This window comes from Malania oleifera, chromosome 5, assembly GCF_029873635.1.
Source record: "Malania oleifera isolate guangnan ecotype guangnan chromosome 5, ASM2987363v1, whole genome shotgun sequence".
NCBI classification, from domain to species: Eukaryota; Viridiplantae; Streptophyta; class Magnoliopsida; order Santalales; family Ximeniaceae; genus Malania; species Malania oleifera.
This window is the reverse complement of record NC_080421.1, coordinates 102,309,928-102,326,655: the sequence shown is the minus strand read 5'-3', so window position 1 is coordinate 102,326,655 and position 16,728 is coordinate 102,309,928.

The window sequence follows — 16,728 nt, the reverse complement described above, 5'->3', positions numbered from 1 at the left end:
GAAAGTTGTTAGTATTAATGCCACTGCCATGAATATTTTATACTGTAGTCTCGATGTAAATGAATTTAACAGGATTATGGCATGTTCTACTGCAAAAGAAATATGGGATAAGTTAAAGGTTACATATGAGGGTACTAGAGATGTGAAAGACAGTAGGATATACATGTTGACCAGTGAGTATGAGACCTTTAGGATGAATGTAGGTGAGTCCATTCAGAGCATGTACACTAGATTCACACACATTATAAACTCACTGCATGCATTAGGAAAGACCTATCCCACATATGAGATGATTAGGAAGATCCTCAGAGGCTAACATCCTATTTGGGAAGCCAAGGCTACGACCATTGCTGAGGGTAGAGACCTTAAGGTCATGACCTTAGATGAACTGATAAGTTCCTTGATCACTTATGAATTTTCCATAAATGAAAGACTTAATGAGCATAACAGGGCTAAGAAAGTGACTCCACTGAAAGCATCTAATAACACATCTAGTGAGTATAGTCAATCTGACACTGACGATGAAATGGCCATGCTATCCATAAAGTTTAGCAGATTTTTCCGAAAGAACAGGAAGCCATTTAAAAAATATAGAGATTCCACTAATGAGAAGGGAGAGTCCAGCAAAAGAAAGGAAAAATCAAATGTTCCTATGTGCTACAATAGCAACAAGGAGGGGCACATCAAACCTGACTGCCCACTGCTAAAAAAGGAGGCTAAGAAAAAGAAGAAAGCAATGAAGGCTAGGACTTCATGGGACCAATTTAGCAGCAGCGACTCGGATTCGGATCATAGTGACACAGAGATTGCTAATTTGTGCTTAATGGCACACGAGGATAAGTTATTGTCTTCCAGTTCATCATCTTCTTATTATTCATCTGATAATTGTGATTTTGACAGCATGCCTACATTTAGAAAATTACAGTTTGAATATATTCGTATTTCAAAATTATTAGGCAAAATGACCAAAGAGAATAATGATTTGAAAAAAAAAATGTGAAAATTGGTCAAAATTATTTAATATGGCAAAAACCTCTCATGCTTTTTGTCGTGACGTCCCAGAAGCACGTGTGCCCCGGGTGGCGAAATAAAAATCAATTTTAAATTTTCAAGGAAAAATATAGAATGTTAGAGTCGCCACTAACCTTTTAGTGCGGTTAGAACACATGATTACTACCCCGTTAGGGGTAGAATAGGCCTACGTTACCAGAGCTGGGGTCGGGAGTTCGGTTACGCGAGGGGAAGGTACGAGCACCCCCTACACGCCCGTTCTTACGAACGGTACCTAATTAATTTAAAATTATCCCTAAGTTAATTTAAAAAATCTTTAAATTACTCATTTTATGAATTTATAAATACACATGAAAAATAAATAAATAAATAAATGTAATATATACATATATATTCCCTCAGAGCTTAAGGTACGTGAAGCCCGAAGGCTCATACCCCCGCATTAAAATCATAGGGATGAAAAAAAAAATACTTAATAACAAAAATATAATAATAATAATAATAATAATAATAATAATAAATGATCATAAAATAATAATGATAGTAATAGTAATGATCTACAATAATAATATTAATATTAATAACTTGACACATGTATATATACGTATGATAATAATGAATAGCATGTACCCTAATATATGGAAATAATAATATGTGACTATACACACGCTAATATACATATATACTTGCACAAAAAGGATAGTAATAATAATACCGCGTTCCAAGATTTACAATATTAGCCCACCTCTAAAAATATACGTATGTATGTATATATAATAATTATGGCAATAATACTATCAGTAATAATAAGCATATATTAATAATACTAAACCTGCCTTAATATTAACATATAATTAATGAAAACATGTACAATATGGAAATAATAAACTAATCCTATAATTAACATGTAAACTATACAATTTGAAAACAAATCAAGTGAAATTATGGGAATAATTCAAATTATAATCTATTATGCGAATATATATATATATATATATATATATATATATGGGTACAATATAGAAACATGTGATAATTAGGAAATATACCAAAATCTAACATGGAAATACAATAATAATACGAAAATAAATATGTAATCAAATATACAATAAGAAGGATAGGTAAAAGTAACATAAATATGCACCTAAACATATGAGGTGATCACAATAATAAGATGTAAACTATACAATACAATTAAATGATAATATAAATATGCCAATAAACAATTAAGGCAATGAAAATAATACGTATGCAAATTAAATATACAATAAAATACCAATAACATAAATATATCGCACATTAATAATAACACAAATATGTGAAAATATATACAAACATACCAATAGCATAAATACACCGTACTTTCATAATAGCATAATATACGAAATAAAATAACATAAATGTAGAACACAATAATAATCTGAACCTACAGAATAAATAAACACGCAATATAAATATAGAACATCATAATAAAAACATTCTGAATATACCATAACATAAGCATATGCTGCAATAACAATAATATACAAAATAATAATAATAATAATAATAATAATAATAATAATAATAATAATAATAATAACAATAATACGAAAATAACATGAATATACACTAGTGATTTAATACCTGCAAAAATAAATATACAATCCCGCATATATACAAAACAAAACCAAGTAAATAATAAAAAAAATTCCCCTAAAATACATTCAATACCTAAAAATCAAACCTTTGGAGAAGGAGAGGGCTCACGGCTGTCCTTGGTGGTGGTGCCTACCTGCAGGGAAGATGACAATGCTGGATGGTTGTTCAACTGGATGTTTGGCTGCCGGAGTTGGGCTGCTGGTGTGGAGATGGTGGCTGGATATTCTCAAGTGTGCAGTGGATGTCGTTGCTGGAGTAGAGGGGGCTGGTAGCGGAGCAGCAGTGGGGAGCAACTCCTCGGGTGGTTAGCTCATGCAGGTGGTGCTCGGCTGCGGCGATGATGGAACTCTAGCTGTAGCAGGTTCAACTTTCGGGCTGGTATGGTGTTCGCAGATCCGAGGGAGCTGTGGGCGGGGCTATGGCTGTGTATGGGGGACTCATGGTGGTTGCCGGTGAGGACGTGGAGGGTTGTGGCTAGGCGTGGTTGCAGGTGAGGTCGTGAGGGGCTGCCGGATCGGATCTAAGAATGTTGCGAGTTTATGGTCGGAGATAGAGGTGGAGGCTGGAAGGATGGTGTTGAGGCAGCTGTGTGCGTGAAAGAGAAAGAGAGCAGAGAGGGACAGTGATGAGGGAGGCAGGGGGAAGTAGCAGACGAAGAAGATGGAAAAAAAATTTTGGTGTTCTGGCCTCCGCCCCCAGCGCTGGACTGCGCCGCGCCCCCCCCCCCCCCCACAGTTTTGTGTGTTTGCTAGCCTTTTATAGGCTTTAATCCACCCCAAACCCTAATAATAATAATAATAATAATAATAATAATAATAATAATAATAATAATAATAATAATAATAATAATAATAATAATAATAATAATAATAATAATAATAATAATAATAGTAATAGTAAATATGATGATAGTAAAATGGTAATAAAATAATAATAATGAAATTTAAAAATAACAAAGATAATAATAATAAAAATGATAATAATAATAATAGTAATATAATAATAATAACAATAGCAAGATAATAAAGTGATAATAATAATATTTAAAAATAATAATAACAATAATAATAAAAATAATAATAATAGCAAAACAATAATAATAATAATAATAATAATAATAATAATAGTAAATATAATAATAATGCTACTAATAATAATAATAATAGTAAAAATAATAACGAAAATAAAGTAATAGTAATATTTAAAAATAATAATTTTATTAATAATAATAGTAATAATAGTAAAAATAATAATAACAAAGTAATAGTAATAATAATAATAATAATAATAATAATAATAATAATATTAGGCCTGGGTAAAAATGGGGTGTCTACACTTTTATTTTAAAAGAAAAGGATGCTACTATTGTTGAGCTTGAGAGGAAACTAGAGGATAGTTCCAAAATCATTTTTAAATTCACCAAGGGCAAAGAGAATTTTGAAAAATTACTTGGTGCCCAAAGAAACTCCTTAAGCAAAGAGGGTCTTGGTTTTAATGGTATTGAAAATGTAAGACGACCTAATCTTTACTTAGGACACTTTACACGTGAGTCAAAAACTCATATTCCTCCTGAAGAACCTAAGTATAGATTAAGATGTTTTAAATGTAAACAAATTGGTCACATTCAATTTGATTGTCCACTTAGGAATAAGCATGCTAGAATTAGGAAGGTATGAGTAGTTAAGAGAGATCCTGCTACTAATCTTCGTGGACCCAACAAAATTTGGGGAGCAACATCAGTCATTTAGCTCATTTTTCAGGTATGCCTAAAATCGTCCTCCTCCAAGGGCAAATGGTACTTGGATAGTGGGTGCTCACAACACATGACCGGCGACAAGGGCAAATTCACATCAATTGTTCCCATGTATGGAGGCTACGTAACATTTGGGGACAATGCCAAAGGACGTATCATCAGGGTAGGTAAGGTTGGTAAGGATTCTTCTCTTACTATTGATAATGTTTTACTGGTTGATGGACTGAAACATAATCTACTTAACATAAGTCAGTTGTGTGACATAGGATATAAAGTGTCTTTTGAAAATTACAAATGCATAGTAGAAAATAAAATAGATCACAAAGTGCTTTTTACTGCTGATAGACATGAAAATGTTTATACTACCTCTCTTGATAATCTAGCTTCGCGACAAGTGATATGTTTTTCTGCTATAAATGAAGCTAATTGGTTATGGCATAGGCGTTTAGGACATGCTAACATGGATTTATTGTCTAAACTTGTTAGAAAAGAGTTAGTTAAAGGCTTGCCTAAGATGTCTTTTGTAAAGGATACAATATGTGATGCATGTCAAATGGGTAAGCAAACGAAATCTAGTTTTAAGAAAAAGAAGTTTATATCTACTACTAGACCTTTGGAGATGCTTCACCTAGATCTATTTAGGCCTAATTCTGTGCAAAATCTTGGTGGTAAATCTTATGCTTTTGTAATTGTGGATGATTTTTCTAAATTCACATGGGTGTTGTTTCTTGCACATAAAAATGAATTATGTGAACAATTCACCAAACTTTGCAGGAGAATTCAAAATGAAAAAGGATATAAAATCACTCACATAAGAAGTGTTAGAGGCACGAAATTCAAAAATGAAAGCATAGAAAAATATTGTGACTTAGAGGGCATATCACATAACTTCTCTGCACCTAGGACACCTCAACAAAATGGTGTAGTAGAAAGAAAGAACAGGTCACTACAAGAAATGGGTACAACTATGTTGAATGAGCATAACTTACCTAAATATTTTTGGGCTGAGGCTATTAATACTGCATGCTATGTTATGAATAGGGTGTTGATCAGACCATCAATTAATAAAACCCTTTATGAATTATGGAATAACCACAAGCCTAATATTTCTTATTTTTATGTGCTTGGTTGTAAATGCTTTGTGCTTAGAGATAATGAACATCTAGGAAAGTTTGACTCCAAAACTGATGAAGGTATTTTCCTAGGATATGCATTAAATAGCAAAGCATATCAGATTTTCAATAAAAGAATTTTAACTGTTATTGAATCTATTCATGTGTTTGATGAGTCTAATCCATTTTCTAATAAAGACGATGAAGATGATATTGATATTAGAAAATGCTTAGAGAAAATGTCAATTGAAAATAATGCAAGTGAAAATCAAGAAGTAAATGAAAAATCACTTGAAGATAATGAAAATGGAAATCAGGAGTTGTCTAGAGATTGGAAATTCATTAGAAATCATCCTATAGATCAAATCATAGGCGAACCATCTCGTGGAGTGGCCACAAGATCCTCCCAGAGAAATATAGTGAATCATTATGCTTTCTTATCCCAAGAAGAATCTAAAAATATTAAAGAAGCCATAGAAGATGAGTCTTGGGTGATGTCCATGCAAGAAAAGCTTAATCAATTTGAAAGAAGCAAAGTGTGGACCTTAGTTCCTAGGCCTAATGAACACACCATCATTGGAACTAAATGGGTATATAGAAATAAGAAAGATGAGAATGGGGCAGTAACTAGGAATAAAGCTAGACTAGTTGCCCAAGGATATAACCAACAGGATGGGATTGACTTTGATGAAACATATGCTCCTGTTGCTTGATTAGAAGCCATTCATATGCTACTTGCCTTTTCCACTTTTAAAAATTTTAAATTGTTTCAAATGGATGTTAAAAGCACTTTTCTAAATGGCTACATTAATGAAGAGGTATGCGTAGAACAACCACCCGGTTTGGAAAATCTTAAATATCCTGATCATGTTTACCGATTGTCTAAAGCCTTATATGGATTGAAAGAAGCTCCTAGAGCTTGGTTTGAGAGGCTTAGTGGTTTTCTACTAGAAAATGGGTTTAACTGTGGCAAGATTGACACTACACTCTTTATCAAATCCAAAAATGATGATATGCTCCTTGTTCAAATTTATGTTGACGATATTATTTTTGGGGCAACTAATGATGAGTTGTGTAATGAGTTTGCCAAATGCATGTAAAGTAAATTTGAAATGAGCCTGATGGTTGAACTTAGTTTCTTCTTAGGGCTACAAATTAAGCAAGCTAATTATGGAACTTTCATATGCCAATCTAAATATGTTAGGGATTTGCTAAAGAAATTTAATATGGAAGGTTGCAAAATTCTTGGTACACCTATGAACCCTTCAATTAAGTTTGATAAAGATGAGCAAGGAATCCCTATTGACATAAAATTGTATCGTGGCATGATTGGGAGTCTCCTATATCTCATTGCTAGTAGGCCTCATATTATGTTTAGTGTATGTATGTGTGCTAGGTTTCAGGCTGCTCCTAAGGAATCTCATCTAAAAGCTGTTAAACAAATCTTTAGGTATCTAGTTGGGACTATTGAATTATGATTATGGTACCCTAAGCATACCACCTTTGAGATTGTTAGTTACATCGATGCTGAATTTGCCAAAAAAAGCACTAGCGGCACTTGTCATTACATAGGACAATCTCTTGTTTCTTGGTTCTCCAAGAAAAAAAACTCAGTTGTCTTATCCATAGCTTAAACTGAATATATTACGGCTGGAAGTTGTTATGCCCAAACTCTTTATATGAAACAACAACTTGTGGATTTTGGATTGCACTATGAAACAATATCGATTAAATGTGATAACACTAGTGCAATCAACATCTCTAAAAACCCAATCTCACGTTCACGAACTAAACATATTGAGATTAGACATCATTTTCTTTGTGATCATGTGCAAAAAGGAGATGTGGCTCTTGAGTTTGTATGCACTAATGAATAGTGGGCCGATATATTCACTAAATCACTACCCGAGGATAGATTCATACAAATTAGACGTGAGTTATACTTAATGCATAGTAGAGAAGCTTCCTAAACTTATATGTCTCATAACTTGCATAATTTTAGGGGGAGCTCTCTCATGGGAACTTTTCAAGTCTTAACAACTAATTCTATTGTTGACTTATCTTCTTGCTTGAGACTTTGTGAAAGTTGATTATTGATTGTGTGCACAGTTCATATTTCTATCACATGCTTATATTGGTTATCATTTGTGTTGCACAATTTATCCAATTCATGTTCATATTGATATTTTATTTGCTTGATTGGACCATACTGAACTGTTTGAGTAGTTGTGGATAAATTGTTAGGAAATTTCAACTCAAACAGGTTACACTCATACAGGTTTTCTTTTGGAAAGTCTGATTTACAAATAGCATTCTGCCGAAATTTTTAAGAATTCTTTCCAAAATTATTCTTATATAAATGTAATAATCACCCATTGCCTAGGATTTTAATTCAAATGACCCTTTTTTCTGTTGCCAAAAGGGGGAGATGGAAAGGGGCAAAGATAATGGGTTTGTTTTAAAAATAAATTAGATGCATACTGTGAGGGGGAGCCTTCTTAGGCTTAACCCTATATTTTTTCTTATCGTATTTGTCATCGTCAAAAAGGAGGAGAACGTTGACCTTATAGGTCCCGCCCGATTTTGATTATGACAAATACTCATTATATCTAATGGGTGTTTGAAGTTATGTGCAGGAACTTATATTGGCAAATCATAATGCACAAAGAGAAAGTGAAGTTAAAAACCTATTTTCTATTTTCTATTTGTATTGTATTTTATATTTATTCAAAAGTTTGTAATAATAATTATGGTCTTTGGTTTGTAATAAGCTCACACACATTACATGTATGCTTTATTACGTAAGCTCAAACCAAAATACAAACTAAAGTGACCTTAGAATGACCTTAGGGTTTACCTTTTGGTCGACCTTCAGTCGACCGACACTGGATTTTTTCGGTGTCTTCAAAATTGGACCCAAAGTGACCTTAGGACACTCACCTTTGCACTTGCATGTATTAGGAACTTGAATAGGGTGAATGTGTATTGAAATGAGACCGAAATGCACACTTTGTGCACTTTCGATCGACTGGCCAAGGCAGTTCATTATGCCCCGGTTGACCGAAATAGGCCTGGTTCAACAGTTGACCAAGGCCCTAGTTGACCGAGCCAATACAGTTCACAACCCCCCGATCGACCGAAACCCACGGAGGTCAACAATTTGACCATCTAGTTGACCGAGCCAAATTTGTATACAAACTACCTAGTCGACCGAGGGTCCTCGGGAAAAATCCCAACGGTCTGGTCCACCAAACCAGCTAGTTCAAAATGGCTTGGTCAACCGAACCTCAGAGAAATAAGAAATCGCCCACTTTCGATCGACCGAGCCTTCAGTTCAAAAACATCCTCGTTGACCGAACCATATGAGATCTGGTCAACCAAAACTGTTATGGTCGATCGAACCTCTTGGGTTGCCCTGTTTTTTACCACTGTTAAACATTTTTTAAGAAGGGTTAAAATATTTGAAATGTCATTAAACTTTTATAATAATTCTTAATAGGTCCCCAATAGTCAAAAATCATGGGGTGTCTATATATACCCCTTCATTTGAGAAAATTAGGTACTTGGTTAGCATTTAAAAATCCAAATATTTTCTCTCAAGCAAAACTCTCACTACTACTACCCCTACTTTCTCAAAAACCACTCATACTTACTCTCCTCTATTGCCAAAAACCTTTGTAAGTTGATTGAGTGATTGTATTGATAGGTTTGCTCTCATTCTTTAATTGTTTAAATCGATTTTCTCGAGAGCATTACCTAAGTGTTCTTAGGGGGCTTTTCTCATAAGCCTATCCTAAGAAGACTTTGTTAAACTTCCAAGTGTTGCCTTCTTGTTGCAATAACTTAGGAAGCTTGTATTTGCTTTTGGCTTGCAAAAATACTTTCAAACCTACTCAAATATCTTGTGGAAACCATACTGATATATTTGTGAAAAGATATTTTTGTGTGTTATATTAATCTTTGTGGCAATATTTATTCAAGAACATATCATTTTTTGAATACAAAGATTGCATAGCTTTCGCAAACCAAGCATATACACTATATTCATGATTGAGACATACTATTGATTGACATACTTGAAAGTCACTTGTATTATGTGTGACCACGTTTGATTGAATATTTTGTGATACACAGATTGTTATTGACTCTCTCAGGTACTCACTACACTAATAGAAAATACATTTGAGAGTTGAACTATTTAGACCACATTAAACTTACATATTAAATCATTTGTGGTGTATGTGATTGAACATATTTGGGTACAAATCTGCTTTACATGAAAGCACTTTTATATTGTACCATTTGATTGTAATTTGAGTGATTCCAGATGTGGCCTGAGGGGGCGGTAATCCAGCTCGGTAAGGATTGTTGTAAAGGTTGAGGTCAGCCCTGTGCTAATTTACTTGGTTTGTATAGGTGCCGCTCCACCCGCTTAAGTGAGCAAGTGATAGTGATAATCCTTGTGCTTGTTAGCCAAGGCGGGGACATAGGCAATTGGCCGAACCTCGATAACATATCTGCATTTCACCCTCTCTTTACTGCTTTCTAGTGCGTGTGTGATTGATTAAATTGCTTTATTTACTTTCTGGTATACATTTACTTTACTTGCACTGGATTGACCATAGGGTTGTGAATATACTGGTGTGTTAGGTGGAATACCTAGGGGTTAAATTTTAAAAATACCAATTCACCCCCCTATTGGGATCACGGTAAAACTAACAGTTTCATCTTCTTCAACTTCCACCTCCCGTGTTTGGTTTTCAAAATTAACATCACTTTCTGGCTCACAAATATTGGCATTATCATTTTCCTTATCTTTGCACAAAACATAAGCAAACAGCAATTGAATTCATGACACAAGATTTTTTTGATGAATGGGAAATTGTCCAAGACAACGATGTCTATAGACTAGAAGAAGAATGAGTATTAAAATGACATCATTACATGTTGACCTTATAGGTCACGACCGGTTTTGATTATGACAAACACTCATTGTATCTAATGGGTGTTTGAGGTTATGTGTAGGAACTCAAATTGGGAGATCAAGATGCACATAGAGAAGGTGAAGAGTCAAGACCCAATCGTTCTATGTTGTAATAATGTTTCTTTGATGTAAAAGGTCAATAATAGTAAATAGTGTTTGGTTTGTAATAAGCTCACACACATCACATGCATGATAATACGTAAGCTCAAACAAACCATAAACTAAAAGTGACCTTAGAATGACCTTAGGGTTTATCCTTCAGTCGACCGAAGTCGACCGACACCGGATTCTTTCAGTGTCTTTAAATTGGACAAAGATGACCCTAGGACACATATCATTGCACCTATGATTGTCAGGCACTTGAATAGGGTTTGTGTGTTTCAATATAGGACCAAAATGCATACATTGTGCACTTTCGATCGACTGACCTTGGTAATTCATTCTGCCTCGGTCGACTGAAACAGGCTTGGGTCAACAATTGACCAAGGCCCTGGTCGATCGAACCAATGTAGTTCAAAACCCCTGGTTGCCCGAAACCCCCTAAGGTCAACAAATTGACCATCTAGTCGACCGAGCCAAATTTGTATTGCAACTACCTAGTCGACCCAGGGTCCATGGGAGAAATCCCAACTGTCTGGGCGATCGAACCATTCAGTTCAAAATGACCTGGTCGACCAAACCTCGGTAAAATGGAAAATCGGCCACTTTCGGTCGACCGAGTCTTCAGTTCAAAAGTGTCCTAGTCGACCGAATCATATGAACTCTAGTCGACCAAAATGGTTCTGGTCGACTGGACCTCTTGGGTTGCCTTGACTTTTACCGCGGTCAAACACTTTTAAATGGGGTTAATTAGGGTTAAAATGATCTTAAACAATATTAATAATACCTTATATGTCCTAACGGCTATAATTCTTTCAACGACTAGATATAGCCCATCAATTGCTAAGATTAAAAAGATATTAGCAATCTTGATTAGGAGAAAGTCCTTGAAAATCCCAAAACCTATAATACTCATTTTTTAGCTTCCTACACTTATTCTTACCTGATCTTACTACTCAAACTTTTTTGTATGTGTGTTTAAGTGTGGTTGTGCATATAGGTTTGCTCTCCTTGATTTAGTTGTTTGATATAATTTTCTTGAGAGCTAAACCTAAGTATTCTTAGGGGACTTTCCTAATAAGTCTCACCTAAGAAGACTTGTATTAAACTTCTGAGTATTGCATATCCATTGTAATAACTTGAGAAGTTTGTACTTGTTTATGGATTTCAAAATCTCTTCAAAACATTTTCAAATATCTGGTGGTATTTATTTCGATATAACTTTGGGAAGATACTTGTTTATGTGATAGTGATCTTTGTTGCAATATTCATTCACTCATATATTATTTTCTAAATACAAAGATTACACATCTTTTGCAAACCAAGCATATACATTATTTGATATTTACATGCTTGAGACGTCCTACTGATTGAAATATGATATCTTTATGTGAACTTATTGGGTGAATATCTTAAGACACAAAGATTGTCTGTTGACACTCTCACGTATGCATTACACTAATAGAAAATATATTTTGAGAGTTGAAATATTGGACCACACTGAGCTTACATATTAAATGATATTGTGGTGTATGTGATTGAACGTATTTGGGTACACATCTACTTTACATGAAAGCACAATCACTCTACCGATATCATTTGATTGCAAAATTATTGTATTCTAGGGACGAGCCTAAAAAGGGAGACTAGCCCTGGAATAGTCCCGAATTGACTTAGACCCGGTTAGGAAAGTTAGGTGCCCCATCCTGTTAAGGCGTGTTGGTTAAGATTAGCCCCGCTAATTGACCTTGTTAAGGTTGAGGTCTACCCTGTGCTAATTGACCTGGTTGTAATCGGTGCCGCTCCACCCTTAAGTGGGCTATTAGTGGAATCTTGGGGCTTGCGAGCTAGAGGCAGGGACATAGGCACAGTTGGTCGAACCCCGATAACATATCGTGTGTTTGTTTATATTTTCGCACTTTATATTTACCGCACGTGTATGTTATTATGTGGATGATGCGCTTGATTTAAATTTCCGTATATCATATTTATCGACATATTTGGAACTACATAGAAAGACCCTAGGTTGTAATATTTTGCCAACATCTAGTTCAACCTAGGAGAAAGTTTAAAATTCCAATTCACCCCACCTCTTGGGAATACACCAGTTTTAACAATTGGTATCAGAGCCAAGTTGCACTTGGCTTAACCATTTTTGCAAAAAGATCGCAATGGCTCACTTTGGTGTATCCCCATTCGGTGAGGGACAAACACTTTTTAGTCCTTCATTATTTTGTGGTGTCGACTACACCACGTGGAAAGTTAGAATGATCATATTTTTGAAATCTATGGACTGGAGGGTCTAACTTGTGACTGCTAAAGGAAGATGTGTACAAATAAATGAAAATGATTTTAATGTAATTAATTCTAATGCCATGGACATATTATACCTTGCGTTAGATTCTGATATTTTTGTTGAGTGTGTGGCATGTTATAGTGCACAGAAAATCTGGGATGAACTAGAAAAGAAATTTGGAGAATCCCAGGAGAAGGAGATCGTAACTCCTCTGAATGCTCCAAGCTCAAATGATCAGGAGGAGGTAAATCATGAGCTAGAAATCATCGAAGAGGTACATAATTCTCACTCTATATATGTTGATAACCCCTGTTGTGAATGCTGCTATATAATAGACACTGAATTTAATGATAAATCAATTGATGATTCTTATGTTATGTGCCATGTTGTATCACATGCTGAATCATTAATTGAAAAAAATGATAATCCTGGCAATAGTGCATATGATGATTCATCTGTTGATTTCTATAATATGTTTTATGATGAATCTTCAAATGTTTCTTGTGATGATGATAACATGAATGAATGCAATGATTCATATGTCGTTCAATTTGATAAATCATGTGATGAATCATTTAATGAGATGCCTTCATATGGAAAACTAGAAAATACCTAATTTGAAATGCATAAAATTCCAGTTGAGATATCAAAGAAGAAAACATTTTTGAAAGATGAAAATGAAAAGGTGGAAAAGTACTTAAATGATTTGAAGGAATATCAAGCCACACTAGAAAGGAGAAAAATGGAGAAGGTTTTGAAAATCATTTGCCTTGAAAGAAAAAGGAAAATTTATTCTGAAATGTTTTCCAAATCCACAAATGATAAATACAACCTAAACAACCCCTTCGGACCTAAGAAGAAACTCATCTCAAAAAGGGTTCAGGTTGCTTACATAGAATCAACAGTCTAGCCTCACTGAAGAAAAATGAAATAGATAAGCACAATCCTTTACTTATAATCAATACCTGCTTATGTTGCAAAACTATGTGGCATATATGGTTTAACTGCTTACTTAGAAGTGCCAGAGGCTTAGAAAAGGAAATGAAATGGATAATCAGTGAAGCAAGCCCCGTAGGACTTAAGGAAAACGGATTCAAATTGAAATTGCATTCTAGTTATCCTTCCTTTGTTCCTAGGTTTAGGGGTTGTGACCACTGTAGGCTTAGGAAGTGGTTTGTGCTTAAAATGGAAATTATTAGTATATGTATTCACTATGCTCTCTTGCCATACTAAGAATCATAAGATTAGAAGGCCAACTCAAAAATTGGATAAATTCCACTTCAAAATGGACTAGGCATCTTTGCTAGGTAAAATATTTTCAAATGCTTAACTCATGCTTAAATATAATACTCTAAGTTAAGCCACTATTGTCCATTGCACTAAATTGGGTGTTAGGGTTCCATTATTACTATACCCTAAACTCACTTTTGAATATGAAAGGCCTAAATCAAAATCAAGTCATCACTCTAGGCTTAAAGCACTAGTGATCATAAATGACTAATGTATATTGAATGCTTCTCATAGCTATAACCAAAATAGAGGTATCCTCTCGGGAATTGGTCCCTCTGAGTTTAAATTTAAAATCCTTTAATTCTGGTTTATCTCATCCACAAGAAGTCCTTACCAAACCACGATCATACATGGTGAGGTTTCACCCATTCCTTGGTTTGTATCCTTGCTCCTTTATGTCATCATTTCTGAAGGATACTCTCTAATCACCAAAGAGCATAGTTTAAGAAAAGCCACATACTCCTTAGTGCTCAGTGCCAAAATAGTTTGAACTTAAAGGAAAGTAATTTACGATCAATAAGTCAATTCTTGGTATGTACTTCAATTGTGTAATATCTCTTCACCAAGAATCCTTAAAAATCATGCTTATGTTATAACATATCAAAACAGAACTTAAGGGAGAACTTTGGATCAAAATGAAGAAAAATTGGGAAAATCACTATGCTCGGTCGACCGAGCATTGCATGAGTAAAGTCTTCCGGTAGATCGAACCATGTTGACTTTGACCCTCACTGTCGACCGAAGCTCAGTGAATATATTCCCACGGTCGATCGAAAGTTTCGGTTTTCCCCTGGTCGATCGAACATGGTTACAGTACTACCTTTCGGTCGACCGACCATCTCAGTTCATTTTCTCCTTGGTCGATTGAATAGTGTCGGTGCATGGGGAAGTTCAATCGTCAGTCGACTGTATCTATTTCTGGTCGACTGAGCTACAATATATATACTTTCTCCTCATTTGAAGCTCATTTGCGTGAGAATTTTGAGAGATCCTTCATCCCTTCCTACCATTTCTAAGCAAACCTTGTTACCAAGCCTCACATCCTTAACAGTCATAGCACACATTGAAGCCCATGATATTGCACACGCTGAGGATGAGTACTTCCTTTCAGAATGGTGTAAGGTCAGATACATACGGGAGTTCCATACCAAGGAGGCGATTCTAGGTAAGATCCTAGATCTGGACTTCATGAATAAGTATTTTAGCAACATAATGAATATGCTCAAATATCAAGGCTGGAAAATGTTTATTTTCTATCAGCCTGGGGGTCATTACCCAACGTATGTTAGAATGTTTTACGCTAGTTTGGGTAATGATGAAAATGGGTACTTCTCTCGTGTATTGAGGACAGATGTACATTTCGACGCATGATTACGTGTCAAAACTGCGTAATTGGGCATCTTAACCCGGGCTTTATGATTTATATGATTAATTAAATGTCTAAAATTGTCCAATATTTTAATAAAGTGCAAAAATTATCATTCTTGAACTTTATTGCACTATTTGTAAAGTTTCGATAATTTTTTGTCGCAGGAAAAATTCCCAAGAACCAAAACCGATACTTGTTCGTATTTCGTGCATCACTTTTCCTTTTGAGCTCCGATCAATACGATTCAAATTTTTCAAGGAAGAGGAAAGGATTATCTACAACTTTCATGTTTTGAGTTTTTTAAGAAACAGGCTCCAGAAGAGTCAGATTTGCGATGAATAGAGAATAAATAAAATGAGAAAATAAAAAATATATATTTGAATGAATATTTGATGTGACCTGGCCATGCATGGCCGGGTCGGGTCAGTGCCATCCAGGTCTAGGGCACCCAATGCCTCCTATTTAAGCTCCCCTGCTTCTTGCCCCCGCGCACCCTCTCCTATTCTCTTCTCTTCCATTCTTTTCTTTCTTTTCTTTTGCTTGTTTTGCTCTCTCTTATCTCTTACTTTATTCCTTTGTTCTCTCATTCAATCTATCTCTCTGTTTTTCTTATTGTCCCTCTTTGATCACTCTCTTACTCTCCTTGCCTCTTCTCCCCTAAATTCCCACCTGCCACAGCAGCCTCGGCCAGCCCCTCCACAGCAGATACGGGCCACCAGTAGCCACCACTCTTTGGCCTCCCTGCTGCCTGCAATTCCACAGCAACCCCGGCCCTCTCAGCTACCATCACAGCCCCTCCACAGCACAGCAGGCCTCTCGGCCAACACCAGCCAGCAACAGCCCCACAGCATACCAGCAGACCCGAGGAGATACTCCGGAGCATACATCACAGCCCCAGCAACACCAGCAGAGGCCATCCGTTCCACCAATACCAGCAGCTACTGCTGCTCTTTTTTTCTCTGTCTCGGCCAGTTTACAGCAACCTGCGGCTTCACCAACACCAGCCAAAGACTTCCTCACCTCTGCAATCTGCTGCCACGCCAATACCAGCAGACCCGAGAGCCTCCCTACTGCCTGCAACTCCATCACAGCACAGCTAGGACTCCACCCGAGGCTCCCTCTGTTCTCTCTTACTCTCACTCTCTCTCTCTCTCTCATCTCCTTCTTCTTCTT